We start from the raw sequence: 12,809 nt of genomic DNA, 5'->3' as shown, positions 1-12,809 counted from the left end.
ATCGAGAAAACGTTCGAGTGTTCTTTCGGTAAGCCGCGCTGCACTCGATTTAATCAACGACCGATCGATCTCACCTCGCGTATTGAATCACGCCAGTACGTGCTGATACGCGCAGATACTGTATGCATATGTATGGGTACGCTTAAGGGTACGCATTTGTCTTAACGCAACGCGTAAGGGAAAAGCCCGGAGATGCGCATGATACACCGTAGAGTGGGGCTCTTGAGACACCAGACACCCTCTCGCTGTCTGGTCACACGGCAACCCTTTTTAAGTGGCGAGTATTATGTCACTCTTGTGCTTTAATAGACACCTACGCTTCTGCCCTGCCCTGCCCCTAGTCTACGTGTTCAGACTGCGTGCAAAAATGCTTCCCTTTGCGAGCCGAAAAATAAAACGCGGCTCGGAAGGGGCGAGACGCGCCGGAGGATGTCGCGCCTCCTTTCTATTATGAAAGATACCGAGGACCCCTGCTTGCCGTTTTCAGTTACCTTCCATAACGCTTTTTTAGCGGCGGCACACCTGGGGACACGTAAGTCTGCGCACTGTTTCCTTTTTTTTCCACCGCGTCGTTTGACGTTCAACACCATAGAAAGGATGGCTCCTAGCCGCCAGCAAACACAGCGGAAAACAATTCCGGACTATTCAACTTTCGACTGCAATGTCCTTAGTTTATTTCGACGGAGGTTTTTGAAGGCAGCGCAACATTTTTAAAATCGTAACAGTTTCAGTAACTTTAAGTTTTGGTAATTTAAGATTTTATTTAACAGTCGCGGTATATATTGGGGTAGTTTTACGTTTACAAAGAAGACGAGGCTCATAACACGGAGATACGCGTGGTTCGAAATAATAAACTAGAAATTTTAATCTTTAGAATCATATTTATATTTGCTTTAGTTGATCGGTGGGTGTACTACTTAGACATTTTCCGATGCGTGTAACAGGTTGTTCGTTATAATAATATTGTTGGACGTATCACAGACGTCTGTTACCTCCAGCAAGCTTCTTGTTACCAAAAAAGATTAAAACTCACCATAAAAACAGACCACGTTGTGTCCGTAAAAAAATCTGAATATTCATGAACCCTTCATAAATTAATCTTAATTTAAGCAAGCGAATCATAATTAAATACGAGTCGCAATAAAACCCGCATTTTCCTCTCTATCTAAAACGATTTACGCGATTAAAGGCGGAGAAAGAGGTAAAACAAATTGATACGGAAAGACGAATCATGTAGGAGGGTAAAGTAGAGAAGAACTCTTGGAACGGTCGGCTACACCAGCCTCAATTACGCGGTCCTACGTAAAATGTGCAATTTTCATCGTGCCTTGGGAGGACAGTTTTTGGGAAGGGGGTATGTGCTGCACCGACACAGGGAAGAGGGATTTAATACCGCAATTTGAATGATACGGTGGTGGGTGCCGCGTAACTGCGGGGGTGGGAAAGTGGCAGGCAGAGAAGCAAGAGAGAAAGTGGACTGAGGTGAGTAAGCTGCAGACAGGGTGGAGAGATAGATAATCAAGGCCAGACTGGAGGCCAGCCAGACATGTTAACCAATCAATCGCGTACGTAGCTAGGCTATACCATCGATGGTCGTACATGCGGGGTGATTCTGGTGTGTACGGGGGTTTGCCGGTACGGCGGATGGAGATCGGAGGCTGGGTGGTGGAAGCTCGATGCTCAGGCAATTACCTAGACCCGATCTAGCCACAGTCCCTCGAGCGTAATCACCAACACGTGCTGCTATTAGGCGTGCACGTGATCGATGTGTTGGACTCCCTGGAAAACCGGCAGTCTGCCGGGATCGGTCAGATTTTATCCGAGGGACAAGAGACACACGCATCTCGTATCGCAACCCGCTTCTGTCCTACCTTTGCCTTTTACTCTTTTGGTTTTTCTGTTTGACGTCAAGATCGAAGACTGATGTTAAAATAGAGATACCATATTCTATACTTTTTGTGACCAATTAACGATGATGGTTTGTAGTTTGTTAGATTTTATTTTTAAGCAATACGAATGATTGTATATCTTCTTTTCTATTCTATTTATATCGGTGGCGTGCGGGGCAAAAGATTTATGATTGAGTAGCAATTAACGTTTGAATTTCATATTTTCGTTTTAACCGAGTGAAATTGGAACGATGAAAGGGATCGAGATAGAAAGCAAAAAAGGGTCTGTAAAAATTGGGAAAATAGAAGAGGTACGTTTAACGAGGTGAACGGACCCTCGTTTTCTCGCATCGACGGGGAAAAGCGTAGCATTTTTTCAACCGAGTGACACACATTTAACACATATATTCAATTAGCGTGTAGCGATTGCTCGGTGTGTTTGACACTCAGGGGGCTGTAACGATTCAACAATTTCCTGGGCGCTAACGTGGATACTATTTGGCGATCTCCCAATTGCGATACGCGTATTTTCAAACTTTCCTATCGTTTTCGAGTGAAATTCAGCGTAATCCTCCCAGTAAAACGAGTTGATTTATCAGGCTGATTTCAATCTTCTTACGTTTCGCACGCGAACGACGCATAAAGTACTGTTTCGCACAAAAATACGTACCGGTTCTCGAATGGTATAAAACGTATCGCTTTATCGTAACAGTTGGGAACATTATAAAGGTGTAACAAAAGGCTGGCAAGGAGTTACGATCTTATATACTGATTAATACGCGGAAACGTTGTGCAATAGGCACAGTTCGTTATCTTCAATTGCATCAGATTCGCCGTGTTCGTACCCGCTGATAAATGAAATTCCCTGGAAATTTAATATTGTTACCAGAACCCAGGATTGTTACATTTCATAGAATGCACCGGTGGCGGTCAACTGGTTCGTTCTAGCCGGCTTTCTTGTCCTCGCTAAGGAGAAGATATTGCCAGGATTGTACAATAGGATTACGAGGACGCGGTTGCTGCACACGCTTCGAAAATTTATATCGATGTTTCTTGCCGGCGCTTTCGAATCGCGTAGCCAGGCAAGAGGTTTAGTTATTTCAATTTGCAAAAACCAACTCTATAAAATACTGACCGAGTCCTTGGCTCGAGCTGCTGGTCGTGCTGGTGCATCCAGTGCTGGTTTTCCCAGTTTGATTAATACGAAAGTGGATTTTATGTGTATTAGCCGGGTGATTGTATCGAGTGTTCTCTGCTACTATATGTTCTGCATCACGTCGTTCGAATTTACTGGAATTTGTTCTTGAGTGGATTTATGAGGTTTTAAGATTTGATAGTAGATCGTAGACGTATTTCATCTTGTCGAGATTATTGGTTTCAAACAAGATCTTTATGGGTCAATTTGTGAAATTATTTCCGAGAATACAAAATGAAAATTCTACATTTGTAAACGTTGTGATTTAAAAACTAACAATTCACTGTGACTAGATAAGAGTAAAGGATATTTAACCAAGTTTTTCCTCGAAACATTTACGGTTTTATAAATCTTAATTCCTGAAACACATGATAATAACAAACACAAATTTATGGCAAAGATATTCGTATAAAATATCTACCTTACAAATTTTTACATAACTTCTGTGACAAGTTTATTTATTATTTAAGCTTGTTTAGCTATCGTATAAAATTATTAAAGTCAAGCACTCGCTGTGTTCATAAAATTATTAAATTTTTCCTTTGATACGACAGATTTAATAATTTTATACAAATATAATTTTTTACAAAGCTCCGATCACGTAATTGAAATTTACCTATAGAATGCACTCGATAAAAGTCAAATAAAACTCTGATCGTTGGGAAACATTTTTTCGTTGGCAAATCGGAAATCACTTAACCGACGCGTCGCGACGTAGCAACCGCTTTGCCTGGACTTTGCCAGTAGGAGCGGGATCAACATCGAAAACACGAAGCTTGGTTTAGCTATTTAGGTAGCTCGGTTGCCGCGCGTCTGTGGGATTTTCAGGATTTCATTACATCCTGTGGGAGAGATCTTATTGGGTCGCCATGGAGACTATGCACGCTCGCTGTAACACACCACTGTCGCCGCAACCACGACCGCTACACAGCCACCGACGCGATGTCCCATCTCTTGCTTAGTTTTTCCAGCGTCGTCAAGTAGGTAAGGAGCTTTTGACAACAACCAGCGTCGTCGTCGACGATGACATCGACGTCGACAACAGCGTCGACGATAGCAAAGAAAAGACTGTAACTTTATCGCGTGATCTTCTCATATTACGCGACGGAACGAAGACTGAAAACGCCTTAACATCGGCCGCGCAAGCTTTCCCTCTTTTCTCTTCTCCGGTTTTTCCTACGTTCTTCGACGCCCTCGTCTTCTCGTTCGTGTCGTGTCAACGCGCGTGTGCACCTCGTCACGATAAGTGTGCGGTAATTCGAACGCGCGACGATGCACGACGACGACTGAAACGAGAGCCGGAGAACGCGCGACGTACGAAAAGGATAAACTCGCGACGTATAACTTTCTGAGTTTGTACACTTGTTAAAACTCCGCGATGTAAGAAATGTTTTCAACTCGAGTGACTAACAAATTCTCACGTACTGTCGTTGAGTCAGAACGAAATATGAGACACCGAGTAGAGTAAATTGAAATTGATAGTTCGAAATTGAATATGTTCGAAAAATGTATTGATCATTGACTTGCCGTTTAGTCCACCTTATTAGACCCGCCTGTTAAATAAATAGTACATTTATATTGTACGTGTGAGAGTGAAGGAGCGAAGAGCGAGCAGACGTCCAGGTCTCAGTTGAGACAAAAGAGCGGTTAGAAGAAAACAAACAAGCAAGCGAGTATGTTGTCGAGTCCTTCAGAGAATAACCTACAGTAGAGCTAAATGTAGATAATATGTAAATAAATTTTAACTTTTTCTTCTCTTCAAATTCTCTCTATAGATTAACAAGATCGCCGATATATATTTAAATCACAATAAAGAAGCGAAGAAAATGGAGGATAACGACCACATATTTTGCAATTTGTCTACCTTTTGAGGAAGAAACCAGAATACGTGTATTAAAAAATTATTTTATCTTACCGATGTGTCTTCCTTTTAGTTAACAGAATAGTGAAGTTAGAATACACTAAAATTCTTCACCTGAATAGATATAAAAAAATTGTATACTCTACATATATATGAACATTTTCGACAATTAAATTTGCAAGCTTAAACATATATCTTTGTATTATATTGACTTTTACCATGTCACTTCGCTATATCAATCTTATACCAAAAGGCAAACAAAGTTGTGAAAATGAGGGACAAAGTGAGGTTAATCATTGTTCGCACGCAGCTGAAGTCATCGATCGAATTGCCGATTCGTTAGAAATCGCCTCTTATGTTTATATTATTATAAGCCATGAAACTTGCTTACGCGGTCAGGATTTACATACGTTATTTAATAACACACGGTTGTATGTAAATATGACATGTAAGCACAATGGGGCCAACGACACGAGATTAACTGGATATCGCGTCTGACTCGCGCGGTCTAATACTACTGTCGTTAACCCAGATTCCAGCAGCCTTCATCGCGAAAGCGCTACTTTCAGAGCCTGTGAGGACGATTTGCATAAATATCCCCGCAGTTTGTATAAAGTTTCATTGGTTCCTATATCCTCGGCTTTAACGCTATCCTGTTAAACAAAACTCTGTTGTTTTTCGTTAGTCTCGCTGTGCTTGTGTACCGATTTTTTGAATTTAACCTTGCATGTTGGTACTGCTTTTTATACGTCGGTTAAATCTGTTATTGTTGTTACTGTTCATAAAGGTGAATCGATTGACGCTACGTTATTTTTATGTTACGCTCGATGCGTGATTCATAGCGCTCGATATCGGTTGAACAGCGGCGACACAAATTGGGTGAAGTTCATAGTTTATTGGACGATTATGTCACTAAGTGAGCTATCCGAAGCGCCGTTTTTAAAATATAGTGATTAAACTCAACGAATTTATATGTTTTTATTCACTTGCGAGAGTAGAAACAGTTTAATAAAAAAAAAAAAAAAAAAAGAAGGAAAAAGAAATATACTGGAAATACACCACATTGATAATGTATCTATTTTTAAACAAGATAGAGAATATTTCAGAACTACAGATGTATTAAACAGAATATAACAAATAAAATAAACCACAAGAGATAGTCGTCACATTTTTTAAACACATCGAGCAGAAAATTATACATTACTCGATACGAACGTTACGTTGTTTTGTTTTCATATTCAAGTTACGCGTGATCTTTTAATCCTTCGATATTTTAGATTTTTGTACTGCCTCTATATTCTCTATGGAAATAGCGAATCTATGTAAATGTTAGTCGAATCGCGTGGCTCGTCGCTAGAAAGTAAGAGGTGCTTCCGATCTCCATTTTATTGCGAATTTTCGCCGTAAATCGGACGTAAAATTTTGCTTTTCCGCGCAATTACTTGTTGAGAGACCGAGGTGTCGAGGTGCTCCGCCCGGACGGATTGTAACGTTAAAGCTTCCCAAAGTAGAGGAAGCATCCACGGATCTTGCGTTTCCCTAACCCAGTCGTTCGGCCACGCTCGCCTCCGTTAAAACGAACGATGAAGAATAATCATTTGAATAGAGTGGTACGGATGAAGGGGCAAATTTAATATGCAAATAGCGAGGCATTACATCTCTTTTATTCTGTTCCTGCCGTGGAGAACGAAAGGTCGGGCAAACTGGGAGTGGCGAGAGACGAAGAAACGCTCGATGCAAAAGACGGACCAGTCTGAACGGGTCGAGAGGTAGATGAAACGGGCAAGTGAAACAGACAGTTGGATAAAAGGAATAGAACGAAATGAGGAAAACAGCGAGATGGACCGTCGTGAAAATAAGAGGTGGAGCCAGGTCCAAACGTAGTTTTGCATATCTGCTTCATTATTCTGAAGGAACACGAAGGAACAAGGAACACCTTATATCTGGCTCTGTGAGCCGCGCATTACCCTTTTCCAGCAGCGTCTACGGCTCAACAAACGCCAGGCGAAATGATTACGTCCTCTCGTCTCTTTTCGAGCGGTCCAGTCGTTGAAACGAGGGCTGTGACGAAGGGATGAAGGAGGAAAGGAAGAGGAAAAAAAAATACGTCGAAGGACCCGATGAAACCCCTGAATCGTTGAAAGGTGGTCGTAAGAGAGAGTTGACAGATTCTCGTTTGACGACCACCATCACCGTATGTTACTTAAATTTTTTAATTTAATTACGAGTGTTAATGCGACGATATGCCGTTCTCGTCCGGCCGTGAGAGCGTGTCGGGAATGATTAACGTGTTTGCTGGGACGTGGTTTCGTGGCCGCAGACGCGTCGATGACGTGAGCTTCAACGAGTCGTTGCCGCCTTTTTTACTTCTTTTTACCTTCTCGGCATGCTTTTTTTGCTCGCTTTTTTCCGCAATTTTTTTAATTTTATTTTTTCGGTACTCAAACGCGATATGCACGCAGGGCAGTCAAGCGTGGCTGAAGGATCACGTTTCCTTGATTTCTCACCTCTCGAAAAGCCCGTCGACGATGTACAAATCTCGCAGCCGGTAATGTTTGTATTGACGCTTTAAATTGCATCGCACACCCGGCCAGGTTGGTCTGATAATTTGATAATTATATTTACTTTCACTTGTGCCGTAGGATAATTATTTCATAGGCAATATCGTGATCGTCGAGGGAAATTATCTCATTTGCGTCCTTTTGCCTTGGTTACAGATACGTCATTATACGTATAATTCAGGCAGATACGTCAAGGATATCTATATCTGTTTAAGTAAGAATCTTTCTCTCGAGAATTAAATAATAGACGTCCAAAATATATCACAGACTAAATTTTTGAAACTTTCGGCGGTAGAATGCTATTTATCTGAAACCAGCAAGGAATAAACAATTCAAACACTTATTGCTCTATGATTTCTTAAATAAATGGATTCAGTCGACAGAAGTTCATTTAATCGTCACTAATTGAAATTTTGTTTCAATAAATACTGTCCAGATAAATGAAGTTCTACCGTATCTACATAATACCAATCATTGAACTATATTTAAAAGTTGAATTCTTCAATTATATTCAGTTAAATAATTCAATTTATTCGTCTTTACTAACACCTCTTAAACACACGAGCTTCATCTCCGTGAATTTCCCATCCTAAATGTTTCGAATACTCGAAACTAAAAGCGGCTTCGTTATCCAAGACTGTTTGGCGATTCATTTCCGTGCAGTTTCCAGCTAAACAGCGAGTTTCGTAAATCAGAGAATTTGGAAAACAAAAGGAGCCAGTGGTGTGCGAACCGAGAAAACAAAGGTGGCAGCCGAACGTCGAAAGGCAGGAGAGGAGGGGGCGTAGGAAGTGGGAGACAGCAGGGGAACCGGAAGTCAGGTTTCTCCCTCTCCTCTAGCCTTTTCCGTCCTTTTGTCGTAAAACTCGAGGCTGACTGTTAGCTGCGTCGTAGCGGGGTTCCGTTGATCGAACCGAATGAAAGGCTCGATCGACGTTTTTGACGTCCCACGCGAGAGACCGTCCAGCACTTACCAGATGAGCTTAAAGCACGAGAACGATAAAACCAAATGGCAGTGCCAAGAGAAATTCAGGGAATCGCCACGAGGGTGGATCGAAAGTGACCCTGTACTAGATGGACCAGTCCGAGCCAGTTATTGGTTTTATTACGTGCTTTCGACTTTGGTGAATTTTCCCGTTCTCATTCTCCGAGACGCTCTTTACGGCTCCATAGATAGAGCGGCAAGTCTTTGAACGAAGGAGCCAAGAGCTTTCGAGAATTCGCTTGAAAGACGTATATTATACGCATTTTTGAGGGCTAACGTTAGAAATTGGGACGACCGAAAGGTTGAAAGACGGTTCTTTGATTCGGAGGTTCTTTAATCTGATCCTCTCATACCATTCGTTTGCGAAATATAAATATTATACATAGTATAAATATTATATTGCTGAGATAAATTGAATCAAGTCAACATCGTATTTTCATAATCATCGATTTTTTCTGAAATAATAATTCTATATACAATAATAAACTAAGTACTTAAATAATGAATCTTAAAGTTTGATATTACGTATCCTAAAATACCACGTGTTTTAAAATATCGTAAGCGATACAATAAGTTAACAAAACTCAACAAAAATTAACTTGAAATCAATCAAAATCAAATTACGTTTTAAAAGGTCTTACAAACTCATGGCTAACTAATATTCGTACTAATAAATTTTTACATTTTTTAAATATGAAACCTATAGCTTTCTTCGTTTTTCAACAAACACAGTAATCTATCTTCGGTAGTGACAAAAATTCGTTTTCGCATCGCTGGAATTAGTTTCCGAACTGTTCCAGCATAAAACGAAAATTACCGGAGGTAGTCTTTTACTCGTCATGTTCAGAATTCCTCGATACCCTTTTACATGCATAAAACACTGAGGCGCGTTCATATAGACGCGGGAAGATATGCTCAAAGCGTACTTGGGCTCGAAAAGGACGCTCATCTGCCTTTGGTAGATCGAACACTTGCATCACTCACATACGCGGGATTACGTATATCGAAATAAAACTGGTAATTTTCATGGTCGTGCATCTTCGAAAGCGGAAGAAAGAATGGAGCGGCGCGGCGTGCTTTTACTCGTCTCCACAAAAGCACTTTCTTCTTGTTTACTTGGACATCTTTTATCCTCCTGATCAGCGGCCTTTTCTTCAGCGAAAGAAGCTCGAAATTCGGATGGAACGTGATCGCCGAGAGATCCTCGCTAGCCGAAAGTTCGTCTACTGACGAACCAGTGGATCTTAAAAAATGACGTGACAGCTGTTGAACGTTCTTTCTTTATTTTGTGAAAAGGAGAGAGGGGAAAGGGAAGCGTCGATGTTACGAGATAAAGTATGCAAATTGGAGGAGGAAAAGTTACGAGGACGAGGCTTGACGACACCCTTCCGGGAGTTTCCTCGAGGATATTATTATTGTAGGAATATTATACTTCCGTATTGGGCTCTGTTCATATTCCAGTATAAAAATAACTAATCTCGAGTGATTGCAGTGTAAAATTTGTATCTTTAATTGTATTTTATGACTTGAAAATTTTGATAGTGTCGAGCGTATAAATATAAATTTCATGAGAAGGACTGTACACCACAAATTGTCTTAAATGTACCATCAGATATGGAGAGATCAATCCCAGAATTGTAACAAGGTTGAGCCACGATTGTAACCTTCCTAATGAAATGCCGTTCATTTCTTGATGACCACGAGGGGTCGTGGTCAACCATCTTAAATAGGGGAGACGAATACGAGCAAGCAGGAATCGGACCCTTCTTTTCTTCACTCGTAATTCGATCAGAGATATCCGGATTTCGATAAAGTTCACGGCGCGATTCGGAAAAAATCGGGAAACGAAGGGAATACCAAGAAGACATAGAAAGAGACAGTGAGAGCGAAACATCGGTGATAGAATGTGGCAAGTGTTCCAGGACTTGCGGTTCGACCAGAAGATTTAACCTGACAGGTTACGAAATTTATCCCTTTCTCGCGGTAAAAGACCGAGGCCACGGCACAGTCTAGAGATTGAGAACTAAACCCTAACTGATACTTGAAGAAGCGCTTTCTTAGGTAATTTGTGTGGGAGCTGCCAACTGTGTCTTTTCCTTCGAGCTCTCTCGCTGGCCTCTATTTTTACCATCCCTTCCTCCTCTGTCCATCTCCTTCCTTTCGTTCTCTCTTTTCTTTCGCTTTCTTTCGTCTTATTCTAGCCGTCTATCTTTACAACTCGCACCCACTCGACCCTCTTCTTCCGTTTCTACTCCTCGATCTCAGCCGGTCCGTAGGTTACGTGCTTCACCCTACAATTCTCCCCCTTTCCAACTTTTTTTTCCTTCTCTCTTTATCCTTCTGTTTCTATCCGTCCCTTCAAGGTATAACTTACAGACGCCATTAAATGCCAGCAGCAGGTTTAAACCTCCCAAACCGAGAGCCCTTTGTACCAGGGTGTAAAGATTCCTAGGTCTTGCAGAAGCTCCAGCACCAAGGCGTACCATCCTTTTCTCCTTTAACTTCGACCACCCTTTGTACCTGTCACCCGATGAAATTTTGACAATCTCCCGGTTGCGCAACGTACACTACACAACCGGAGGAGCGTGAACCCTTCGTTCTCCAACTGGGGCGAGGGTCCTTGAGGAACTCGTTTCGTGATTCCTGCGAGACGAGTGTAACCAAATTGCTTAATGCATCGCGGATCTGCGCGAGACATTTCAGATAGGGCCGATTGTTCCGCGATAATGAAGCTTCTTAACGGCGAATTAATTAATTCGAGCCGCGCAGATACGTTCGTTCGTTTACGCTTCAAAGCGAGAAGGGTTGGAAACTCTAATGTTTACCTTAGGGTGCGATTAGTCGGTTTCCTCTCGCCCCTTAACTTTGCTTGTTGCCTTTTCATCGTGTCTAAACGCGTTCAACTTCGTTCTTGTTGTATTAATGATAGATATTGTTGCAAACGTACAGATTTCGTTGATTTTGCTGAAATGTAGGAACCTCTTCTGAGAAGAAGAAAGCTGCTGGTTCTTGCTGACCGGAAGTATCGATTGGTCAAAAGACAGTTCACCTCGATGTTGTAGAATCGTTAATTTATGCAATAAGGAATGCAATATAATCATTTGTGTTTTAAACGTTATTTTTTCAAAGATTATTCAACAATTATATTAGGTTATGATGTATGCAATGTCTGATTTTTAACGATTCATATTCCACTGGATCGATGGAAAAATATATCAAAAATATATTTTTAAGAATACATCACGCGAAGCAAAACTTTCAAATGATTGGCCTTGTTCGACAAAGATTTGAAAAATCGGTTCAACAAGATGGAAAATCTCATATCTCATGATCTAATAATTAGTAATGCGCGTGAAGAGCGATGATATTATTGGAATTCGAATAAAAGTTGTTATTAATTGGAAGACGCTTAGCGAAAATTTCTTAGTGAGCGATGGTTACACGATTTTGATCGCAACCAATGCCGAATTACGGTCCCAAGTGCGCTGTATCTCGAATTGAACGCGCGTACACCCTCCATCGGGAATAACCGTTATTGATCGACAAGAACGACACCTCATATCGACAAGAATGACATCTATTTCCGTTTGCTACTTAAACGTGGGATGAATCAAATTGCGCCACCTGTATAAATCCTTGGAGTTACGCCGTTGTGCCGCAGATGTTTCGCAGTGATTGTCCTCCATAAAAAAGCTTCCCTTAGTTGGCGATAAAGCAGTCTTGGGCCTGATGGAAATTGAAAAATGCAAAGAACCAGCTATCTCTTCAGCTGCCTCGCCTTTCTTTCTTTCTCTCCGAACGCATCTGACAACGTTGCTTTTCTTTGAAAATAGAGAGAGTTGCAGCGAGGATTTTAAAGCTGTCTGCCAGGATCTTTCCTTCCCTATTCTTTGAATTCCTTCCGCTTTTCCTTACACCTTACATTTATTTTAATCAATATCTTACCGTTGTTAAAATTTTCATGTTACGTAGACAATATTTGATATTAAATGATACCGATATATTTAGAAGATTTCGATATCAAGAGGTAGGGTAGGCTAGGGCAGGAAGATCACACGATACTAGGGATAGTAATTCGTTTTGTGAATGATGCTTTGCAGATCGGGATGACGCGAGATTGGGGTTGCTCTTAATCTCTTTCTTACCATACCTTTTCCCTTAACGTACCCCCTATCACAATAAACTCAATCAAAATTCCATCGATTGATTTTATGAAATAAATTTGAAACCAATAGTCGACGTTCTGGATACTAAATATCTATGATACTGTAGGGAAATTAACTCTGATACGATGTTTTAAACTACGTTCTTATCTTGA

The sequence above is a fragment of the Bombus huntii genome, chromosome 2, assembly GCF_024542735.1.
Source record: "Bombus huntii isolate Logan2020A chromosome 2, iyBomHunt1.1, whole genome shotgun sequence".
NCBI lineage: Eukaryota > Metazoa > Arthropoda > Insecta > Hymenoptera > Apidae > Bombus > Bombus huntii.
This window is presented reverse-complemented; position numbering follows the sequence as displayed.